The following is an 11,344-nucleotide window of genomic DNA, read 5'->3' as shown; positions in this document are numbered from 1 at the left end:
GGTCTACTGAAACGCATGTTCTTATTGGATGCCAGTGAAATGTTTTGAAACCTCTGTTTATCGCCGATGAAAGAATACATATCGTATGGAGACCCAAAAGTCAATAGATTGCCATCAAAGTAATTGCTTTATCTGTTTGCTCATACTTTTATCCACCTCACTGTTTCATTAGGCTTACCATATTGTGGAATATATTCTCTGCGTCAGTTGAGACTAGAAGTAACCCCAAAGTGCAATGTATTTGCTCCATCTCATTGCTGATAATTAAAGAAGAATCGGAATTTCCCTTTGTAAGGAAAGTCCATGAATGCCTAAATACAGAACTCAGGTCACGATGCATATATGCTTATTGATACCCAGGCAATTTCCGATTAATATCATATAATCAAGCCTTCAGCTCCTGCAAACGCAGGATGTTTTATGGCTGTTATTGTTAAAGCCAAGATTGCGCTGCCTTTGATCCACATTTGGTATATGTATATATATCCATCTATGAAAGTGCAATTTTGCAAAAGTTCATGTACAAGGGAAACTCTGATAACAGTTAAGATAATCAGTAATAATGTAAACTGTGGAGACAATCTTCTTTGATGTACATTACTTACCATATTATTAATTCTATCCCCTTCATAAATATGGTTGATGCATGGATTCAATGGCATATAAGGACGCCTCAACCGACAAGAAGATTAAAGTCAATGTCATTACCAATAAAAAAGGGAAAAAGAAGATTTTGCACTGTATTCGGAATATCACATCTGAGGGCTAAGGGCTTATGCAAATAGTATTTAAGCTTCACATGAAATATATCACAACTCTTAACATTATTGTCACCCTGAATCCAAATATCTATAACACTTAAGCGGCTGGATTTACCGTGTGAATTAAATTTAACTAAATCAGTAAAATTAGTGTTGGTAGAGATTCAAACATGTATAAAACTGTGTAATGTTGTAATGTCAAACCTGGCAAAATCTTTATGAGCACATGCAGTTTGCGCATCAACTTAAACTCACAGTTCTTGATTAATTATGTCATTCACTTGTCTTGTTATGTTCTGTAGTGGGGTTATGGAATCTCCAAGTTGATCGTTTGCAACATTATATTGAAGACAACAATTAATTATCTAATGGAAAAAAAAAAAAAAAAACAATTTTATTGAATGAAATTGATAAATGATCATGATCAATCATGCATAGAAGTTACATATGCTCTTGTTTTGTGTATGCAGACTTCCGAAAATTAAATTGCCAAAACCCAATTGGGAATCTGGGCATCCTCTTCATCAAAGTACGAGTCCGATTCCTTCTTCGATCACTTCTCTCTACATATAAGTATTTACTTGGAACTTGAGGCTTGACAGTTGACACAATTTAATAATCCTAGAACTTTCAATTTATCACTGCAAAATTAGTACAAAATAAATATATAATCAAAGAGCCAATTTGTGGTGCCTGGGAGAGAAGAAAAGCCCAGCATGAAAAGTAAGTCTGTCAGCTTAGCCAAGGTGACTGTCTGGAACCAAAGTAAAAGTTTGTAGTTATTTATTTTTATAGAAGAAGAATTGAATGAGTTATCCACACTTACTCAGAAGGAGCGGGCAAGTCATTCTTGGCTATCAAACAAAACTTCAATCTTCATGTAAGACTCTTTTCTCAAAACGCGTCATCTTCCTCAAATGCAATATACAGTGTTGACTGTGTAATTTTTAAGGAACACATGCGACAGGCAACAAGAATTTGAAGTGGCTGTGGAAGAAGAGAAAGCCTAGCATGAATAATAAGAGCCTGTCAAAATAGCCAAAGACGACTTGCCTTGGAACCTGCACAAGGATACTAGCTAAATATGTAGCTAAGCTAAAGTTGAGAGACCTTTCTTTAAAAGCAAGGCAAGTCATCCTTGGCTATCAAACAAGGTTCTTTCTTCATGTTAGGCTACTCTTCCTCTGAACTTCTTCTATGCTTTGATATAATTGGATGCCAGGTATTGTGTTTGGAGTCCCTATTTATAGAAGAGTACATATAGGATGCAGATCGGACAGTTAATAGGTTGCCATCAATTTGCGTAATTTATGATGACTCTTTTTCCCTGTTTTATTTTGTCCATCACTCAGTGTCAGTATGCTTGCCTAACTGAATATATTCTTACTGCCAAAAGAGATATCAGAAATTTTTTTTTTTCAAAGGAAAGTCCATAAGTACTCCTCATTTCAGCAAAGGCCAATTTGCTTACTAATTTGCCCTGAAATTTCCGATTAGATGTGCACATAATCAAAATTCCAGCTTCTCCAAATTGAGGATTTTTTGTTGGTATACATAGTTGGCTATACGTTACAACCAAGATTCATCTGCTGCTATTATAGTATTTGTCATGTACATCTGGTGAAGTAAAATCTGATTTTGCTTCATTGACGATGCTCTGTAGATTCTAATTCGGCTTACACTGCTTTTAGTTTACTATGCTGTTATTGCCTTTACTAAGAACTAAGATCTATACATGTCTTGTATCCACAAACTAATAATAGGATAGATGACACTAGATTAACAAAGTTTGGATAAAACTAATAAAATATCCATTTCTTTTCGGCAAAGGCATTGACTTGAAATGGTGCTAGATGGGGAATCATTATCTTATCTATCCGTATATTTATGCCGTCGGTTCCTTGACTCAATGATGTGGTGAACTAAAAAACTGAAGGTCATGAGAAAGAGCTTCATCCTTTTGAAAAAGAATTATTAGGGCTCTACAGTGATTCCCCACAACTTTATTGATCAATTCCACATTCTTCTTTGTTGTATTTTATGCTTCTTGCCCAATTTGTAGTAGTGTGAATATCCAGCTAAGTCAGATTAGTCTCCATATAAGTAGTCAACTCAAAGGAAAAGGGTAAGTGCATAACAAGTTATAGCATCAATAATAACAGTGTCTGTGCAAATTCATAATTTTATAATAACTAAAGCTATGTGAGAAGAGTGAACCATGGCTGTCACAGCCAAATATGACACATCAGATTAAGTAGATGCTACTGGTTCATTAGAAGCCAGTTGAACCTTGTGTACTTTCTTTCTTTGTTGAAATTCTGTACATTTTTTAATCTGCAGGGACATGAAACAAATGCATTGCATATACAGAATACATTCCTATTTGGTAAGCTTAATGATTATACAATACAAAAGTGGCGAAATAATCACTGTTCTTTCATCGGCTATAAATAGCAACTTTGAAACACAATATTGGTTTATCCAACAAAAGAACGAATTTCAGAAAGGATGAGTAGCTTAACATGAGGATGAAGTGCCTTGTTCGGTAGCCAAGAATGACTTGCCTTGCCTGTTGAAGTCAACAAATTGTTGGTTGCACCGACAATTGTAGAGAAGCAACATCAAAATTGATTTTGTAGCCGAAAAGAAAGAATTGACAAAGGGGATGGATTTGAAAAATAATAATAATAAAAATTATATTTTTAATTATTTTATTCTTTACATAGTAATTCATTTCTCCTATAAATATCTAAGGATTTCATTCATTTGAAATTATCCCAAAATTGTTAAGCTTATAAGTTTCTAAGCTTTTTAGAGAAGTGAGAGAAGTGTGTATGGGGAATTTATCTTTCCTGCAGAGTGTGAGAGTACTAGGTATATTTGGGTTTCTGGGAAGTGAGATTCGTTACTCAAATATTTGTACTCTATTAATTGTTAAATAAACAATTATTCTTTCTTGCCTCCGTGGATGTAGGTTTAATTACCGAACCACGTAATTCTTGTGTCCTTTATTTTTCTGTAATTATTTGGTGCGCTTGATTCTGCATTCCGCGCACAACAAGTGGTATCAGAGCCGACGGTTCGTACTTGGGAGGATACGGTATTGTTCACGTATACGGTACTGTTCACGAATACGGTGGAGACGACCATTTGTACTTGGGAGACAGTCTATTATAAGTAGTGTGTATTTTTGCATGTCTAGAAAAGTTCTGTCAATAAAGGCGATAAGAGTCTAAGGATTCTGGTTTTTAATTAGGATCGAGTTCCCGTCCAGTCTCCTGGAAACTTTCCTGGTGCATTTATTCGCGCGAAATTAACATCATAAAGGCTGTTTTTCAAGTAGAAATAGTTTGTTAAGAAAATGGTAGAAGGTGAAACTTCTAGAATTGGGGAGAGATCTACCGAGACTATTTCAAGAGACACTTTAGGTGGGAGGCGAGATTTGTCAAATTGCTATTCAGCACCTGTTATAGGAGGCCAGAAGATCGATGTTGAAAAGTTTGATGGGAAAATCAACTTCGGCATGTGGAGGCGCGAAGTTATGGATGCCCTTATTCAAATCGATCTCGATGTTGTTCTGAAAAATAAAAGACACTTGTATGATGAAGAAATTTGGGATCGTATGAACGAGAAACCTTGTGATCAGATCAGATCTTATTTGACCAAGGAGGTGAAATACTTGGTGAAAGATGAAAAGTGTGCGGTGACTTTGTGGCGTACATTGGAGGAGAAGTACCTACTGAAAAGTCCTGAAAATCGTCTTCATACAATGAACCAAGTTTATGGCTTTCGAATGAAGCATGGGGTATCAATGCACGATCACGTCTCAAGATTTGAAAAGTTACTTGCTGATTTGAAGAATCTTGATGAAGATATTAAGGATGAAGTCAAGGCTATGATTTTATTACACTCACTGCCAGAGGAATAGAGCCATTTTGTGACTACCTTGATATATGGGAAGAGTATGATCGTCTTCAAAGATGTTTGCACAGCATTGACTAACTTGGAGATTCGAAATAATGATAAAAATTCTGAACGAGCATCGTCTGAAGCTTTGGTGAGCAGAGATTGGGCGATGGAGAAACAGAAGAAGCGTGGTGGAAAGAATTCTCGATCCAAATCGAGAAGCATAAATATAGCTCAAGACGAGTGTACCTTTTGTCATGAAAAAGGTCATTGGAGAAAAGATTGTCCAAAAGCTCAAAAGAGAGATGGGAAGAAACCAGCAGCAGCAAACATGGCACGGAAAGATAAAGACTCTGATTATTCACTAAATATTACTCCTGCAACATACATGGCTAGTTCGAGCGAGTGGATACTTGATACTGGAGCAACCTATCATTTGTGTCCTATTAAGGAATGGTTTACGGATTTTCGTAATCTGGAATCCAGTGCAGTTATGATGGGGAATGATCAACCTTGTCGCACAATGGGGATAGGAATAATTCGGCTTAAAATGTTTGATGGAATGGTCAAAGAACTCAAAAAGGTTAGATTTGTTCTAGCTTTAAAAAAAAATCTAATTTCTGTGGGTGCTTTGGAAGCTAAAGGCTACAAGGTTACCATTGAAGATGGTATAATGAAGTTTACACATGGGGCTATGGTGATTCTGCAAGGGGTTCGGCGTCACAATCTGTACTATTTGAATGGAGGTACAACTGATGAAGCAAATGTTGCTGAGACGCACAGTGACACCACTAAGCTATGGCATGTACGATTGGGACATACTGGAGAGAAGTCTTTGCAAACTCTAATGAGGCACAGACTCTTAAAAGGTATAAAAACCTGTAAATTAAATTTCTGTGAGCATTGTGCAGTAGGCAAGAAAACAAGGGTCAAGTTTGGTACAGCTAATCACGATACTCGTGAGATCCTTGAATATGTTCACAGTGATGTATGGGGACCAACCAAGACTGCATCAATTGGTGGAAGCCATTATTTTGTTATATTTGTTGATGATTTCTCTAGACGTGTATGGGTGTACACCATGCGAGCAAAGGATAAGGTTCTAGAGATTTTCGTGAAATGGAAGAAATTGGTGGAGACTCAAACTGGCAGAAAGATCAAAGCATTACGATCTGATAATGAGGGTGAATATACTTCTGATCCATTCTTGCAAGTATGCCAGAACGAGGGTATTAAAAGACATTTCACGGTGAGACATATTCCGCAACAAAACGGTGTGGTTGAGCGTATGAATTGTACTTTACTGGAGAAGGTACGGTGTATGTTATCTAATACTGGTTTAGATAAAATGTTTTGGGCTGAAGTTGTGAGCTACGCAAGTCACTTGGTAAACCGGTTGCCTTCTGCTGCAATTGGAGGTAAAACTCCTATGGAAATGTGGTATGGAAAGCATGCACAAGTCTATGATTCCCTTCGTATATTCGGGTGTCCAGCTTATTATTATGTCAAAGATGGTAAATTGGATCCTCGTGCTAGAAAAGCTATCTTTGTGAGATTCAAAGGTGGAGTAAAGGGCTTCAAGCTTTGGGATCTCGAAGACAAAAAGTTTGTGTGTAACAGAGATGTCACATTTGATGAAGCTTCAATGATGAAAGCTTCAAGTTCTCAGCAGGTGGAGAACAAGACCAAAGAGGTATTGCAGCGGGTGGAGTTTGATGCAACTCCATATGTACCAGTTAGTTCTACATCAAATAATGGTTCAACTATGGAGGTGACACCTAGAGTTGAAGAAGATGTTGTTTCTTCTGATGTCCCACAAAATGAAGAAACAATTGATGATTTAGATAATGATGATTTTATAGCAACAATGAGGCCAAGAAGAGAGATAAATAAACCCGGATGGTTTACTAAAGATATGGTGGTAGCCTATGCACTTCCAGTTATTGATGATGACATTCCCAACACTTTCGGTGAAGCATTACGCAGCAGTGAAAGTGATCAGTGGAAGTTAGCCATGGATGAAGAGATGAAATCTCTCCATCAAAACCAAACTTGGGAACTTGTAAAGTTACCAAAGGGGAAAAGGGTTATTGGCAATAAATGGGTCTACACCAAAAAGCAAGGATCTCCGAATCAAACAACTCCTCGATACAAGGCAAGGCTCGTGGCAAAAGGTTTTGCTCAAAAGGAAGAATATGAGTTAGAATTGGCTCAATTGGATGTTAAGACGGCGTTCTTACATGGAGATTTGGAGGAGGAAATTTATATGATTAAGCCTTGTGATTTCAGAGTTGCTGGAAAGGAGAATCATGTCTGTAGGTTGATTAAATCTTTGTACGGACTGAAGCAATCGCCAAGGCAGTGGTACAAAAGATTTGATCAATTTATATAAGGGCAGAAATTCACCAGAAGTGAACACGATCATTGTGTTTACTTTAGATGACTACCAGATGGAGCTTTCATCTATTTGTTACTCTATGTCAACGATATGCTTACAGCTTCGAAGAATAGAGATGAGATCGAAAGATTAAAGAAGCAGCTGGCTTCTGAGTTCGAGATGAAAGACTTGGGTGATGCACAGAGAATACTTGGGATGAAGATTCGTAGAGACAAGAAGAATGGGAGTGTATGGTTGACTCAAAAGTCTTATTTGAAGAAAGTGCTAGAAAGATTCGGTATGGATGACAAAACAAAACTGGTATATACACCTTTAGCTCCTCATTTCAAATTAAGCTCTTCCTCATGTCCTAGATCTCAAGAGGACCGTGATTACATGGCTCGTGTTCCATATGCTAGTGATGTGGGTAGTCTTATGTATGCTATGGTATGCACAAGGCTCGATATATCTCAAGCAGTGAGCATGGTTAGTAGATACATGCACAATCCAGGTAAAAATCAATGGCTTGCGGTAAGTGGATTCTTTGATATCTGTATGGGACAGTTGATGTTGGGTTATTGTTCAAGAAGGATTGTGGTCAACAATGTGTTGAGTATTGTGATTCTGATTTCGCTGGAGACTTAGATAAGCGAAGATCAACAACGGGCTACGTATTCACATTGGGTGGAGGTTCGGTTAGCTGGAGGTCGATTTTGCAATCGACAATTGCTCTGTCCACTACGGAAGCAGAGTATATGGCAGCAACTGAAGCTGTAAAAGAAGCTATCTGGTTGAAAGGCTTGTTAGGTGATTTGGGAGTAATCCAGGAGAACATTACGGTCTTCTGTGATAATTAAAGTGCGATATTCCTTGCGAAGAATCAAACATATCACGCTCGGATAAAGCACATAGATGTGAAATATCATTATGTGAGGGAGATTATCGAGAGCGATGTTGTGTTGTTGAGAAAAATCGATACTAAAGGTAATCCATCAGATATGTTGACGAAGGTAGTTTCTGGAGTTAAGTTTCAATATTGCTTGAAACTAATTCAAATCATTCGATTGTGTTAAGATATGTCCTTTGAGAATTTTGAACTACGGTTGGCTTGATCTCAAATTTTGGGTACGTAGGCAGTCATAGAGATGCAGCCACTTTGGGGATGATGGCTCGTTGGTAGTCGGCTCAGATTTGAAAAAATTTCGCCGAGGTGGAGATTTGTTGAAGTCAACAAACTGTTGGTTGCACCAACAATTGTAGAGAAGCAAAATCAAAATTGATTTTGTAGCCGAAAAGAAAGAATTGACAAAGGGGATGGATTTGAAAAATAATAATAATTAAAAATTATATTTTTTATTATTTTATTCTTTGCATAATAATTCATTTCTCCTATAAATAGCTAAGGATTTTATTCATTTGAAATTATCCCAAAATTGTTAAGCTTATAAGTTTCTAAGCTTTTTAGAGAAGTGAGAGAAGTGTGTCTGGAGAATTTATCTTTCCTGCAGAGTGTGAGAGTACTGGGTATATTTGGGTTTCTGGGAAGTGAGATTCGTTACTCAAATATTTGTACTTTATTAATTGTTAAATAAACAATTATTATTTCTTGCCTCCGTGGATGTAGGTTTAATTACCGAACTACGTAATTCTTGTGTCCTTTATTTTTCTGTAATTATTTGGTGCGCTTGATTCCGCATTCCGCGCACAACATTGCCACCACGGCAGCTACGAGAAATTGTTTGAAGCACATGTAGCTTAGCTACGCAATTCAAAGGCATATCATATCTTGGCTAACTTGACAGGCTCTTATAAGTCACGCTAGGCTTGCTCTTCTTCCACAACATTAACTTCTCAGTACGCGACTGCAGATTAGTAGAGATAAGAGTCATACGGTGAAGATAAGAAAAATAATGCTTTCACTCTTGCTTATTCTTGTTTTTTTTTTTTTTTCAAGTGATAAAGCTGAATTATGTAAGAGAACAAAAGATAGTAAATGAAAATGATCGGATACAATATTTTGGAGATTCTTTCAACCCATTTGCATTAAAAAGCCTTGATTTACACACACACACATATGTATGTTCTTCATCACATGCTCTCTTTGCACTCACAGATAGAAGGATATTCTTTAGACTGCTTCAATTTACACTTACAGCTCTCCAAGTCATCACTTCATGCAGGCTCTAGTTATTGCTTATACAAACTTCTTAATAAATAAATGAAGGAACCAAGAAATGCTCACGCCCCATCCCCACAATTACCGAAAATGGGGAAAAAAATTAATGCATCCCAGCTATTGTTAAACTGGAAAAATCAATATCACGAATTAATTTATTACCAATAAATTTCACAGAATCAATTAATTACATGCAAATGTTTAATCTCTGTGGTGCTTAGGAGACAAGAAATCAAAAAGACAAGGAGCTTGTCAGCTTACTCGAGGACTCAAGGTGGCCGCACGATATACTATTGAAGGAAACAGGCAAAATACAGAGCAATAATCTGAAGTGCTTGTGGAAGAAGAGAAAGCCTAGCATGAATAATAAGAGCCTGTAAACTAGCCAGAGATGACTTGCCTTGTAACTTCCACAAGGATTCTTCTAGCTAAATGGAAGCTAATTTTGAGATCTTTCTTTAGGAGCAAGTCAAGTCATTCATGGCTATCAAATAAGACTCTATCTTCTTGTTAGGCTACTCTTCCTTTGAACTTCTATACTTCGATATAATTGGATGCCAATACTGTGTTCTGAAGCCTCTATGTATAGCTGGTGAAAAGAACAATACAAATCGGATGCAGATCAGAAATTCAATAGGTTGCCATCAAATTGCATAAAATGACTCTTTTCCCTTATACGTTCTTGCACTCAGTATCATTAAGCTTACCATAATGAATATAATCTTTAAAATTGAGATGGACCCAAATATGAAATGCATTATTGCTTGATGATCATGTACTTCTTACTGCCAAAACCCAAAAGTGCTAGTCAGGATTTTTGAAAAATCCATGAAGTCCTCAATTCAGCACAGGCCAATCTTCTTATTAGTTCGCCAGGAAATTTTCAGATAAGACATGCATATAATCAGACCTCCAGCTTCTCCAAATTAAGGATGTGTTATATACATGGTTGGATGTATGTGACAACCGAGTATCCTCTGCTCCTATAATTTATTTGACATGTACACCGGGTAAACTACTCTGATTTTGCCTGCTTCATTGAGGATAACCTTTTGATTCCAATGCAGCTTACATTGCTTTAACTATGCCACAGCATTTAATTCACAACTATTAATTGTTGCTTTCTTGCCTTTATATTAAGAACTAATAATATGGTTGATAGCATTTTATCACCAAAGCTAGATACCAATGATAAAGGATCTGCGAGAGAAGAAACACTAATTTCCCAAATTTCCTTATTTGCCATTTATGTTTGAGGAAAATATTAGATAACAATGGCTAAAAACTTCCAAGAAGGAAAAAGGACAACAGATGAAATCCGAGAACACTATAAAACCAAATTGTTTTAGATGGCAAAGGCATTGACTTTATATGATGCCCAAGAACTTTAGTGATTCCAAATTCCTTTGCTAAATTATGTGCTTCATTCCCAAATCGGAGTAGGGGCCAATATCTAGCTAAGTCAGAAGGCCTATATGGATATATATAGTCAACTCAAAGGGAAAGGAACAAGATGGACAAAAAGTTTTAGCATCAATTTGAACAAGCGTGTGCAAATTGTTTAGCTTGATAGTGACAAATTGTGGTTGAACAAAATGTCGGTTTCTAATGTTTATGATTACTTGTTAATGATACCATTTTCTTAAAACTTGAAAGTCATCTAGGAGAGTTTGCCAGCTTCTAGTAATTGTCAATAGTAATTCTTCATAAACATCCCCTGTTAAAGCAATGTGCTGTATAAAATTTGGTTTGCCAAATTTGCAGTCCAATATTAGTTACAGCTAAATTTTGTGCAGAGTGAATCATGACTGTCACCGCCAAATATGATGCATCATTGTCCAAGAATATATTCCAAATTGCTAAGCTTAACAAGCATAGGAAAAGTGTTTAGGAAACATTGAAATAATTTGTGGACGGTGGTCTACTCATCTACATCTGACCTGTAGTCTTTCGTCCACTAGAAACAGAGACGTCAAAACACAATATTGGCATCCAACTAAAGCATGAAGCTCAGAGAAGATGAGTAGCCTAACACCAAGATGAAAACCCTTGTTTGGTGGCCAAGAATGACTTGCCTTGCAACTATAGCTACAAGGAAGAGTTTACAAGTTTCTGGGTAATTCA

Source organism: Citrus clementina, unplaced genomic scaffold, assembly GCF_000493195.1.
Source record: "Citrus clementina cultivar Clemenules unplaced genomic scaffold, Citrus_clementina_v1.0 scaffold_8, whole genome shotgun sequence".
NCBI lineage: Eukaryota > Viridiplantae > Streptophyta > Magnoliopsida > Sapindales > Rutaceae > Citrus > Citrus x clementina.
Note: the sequence above shows the minus strand (reverse complement) of the source record.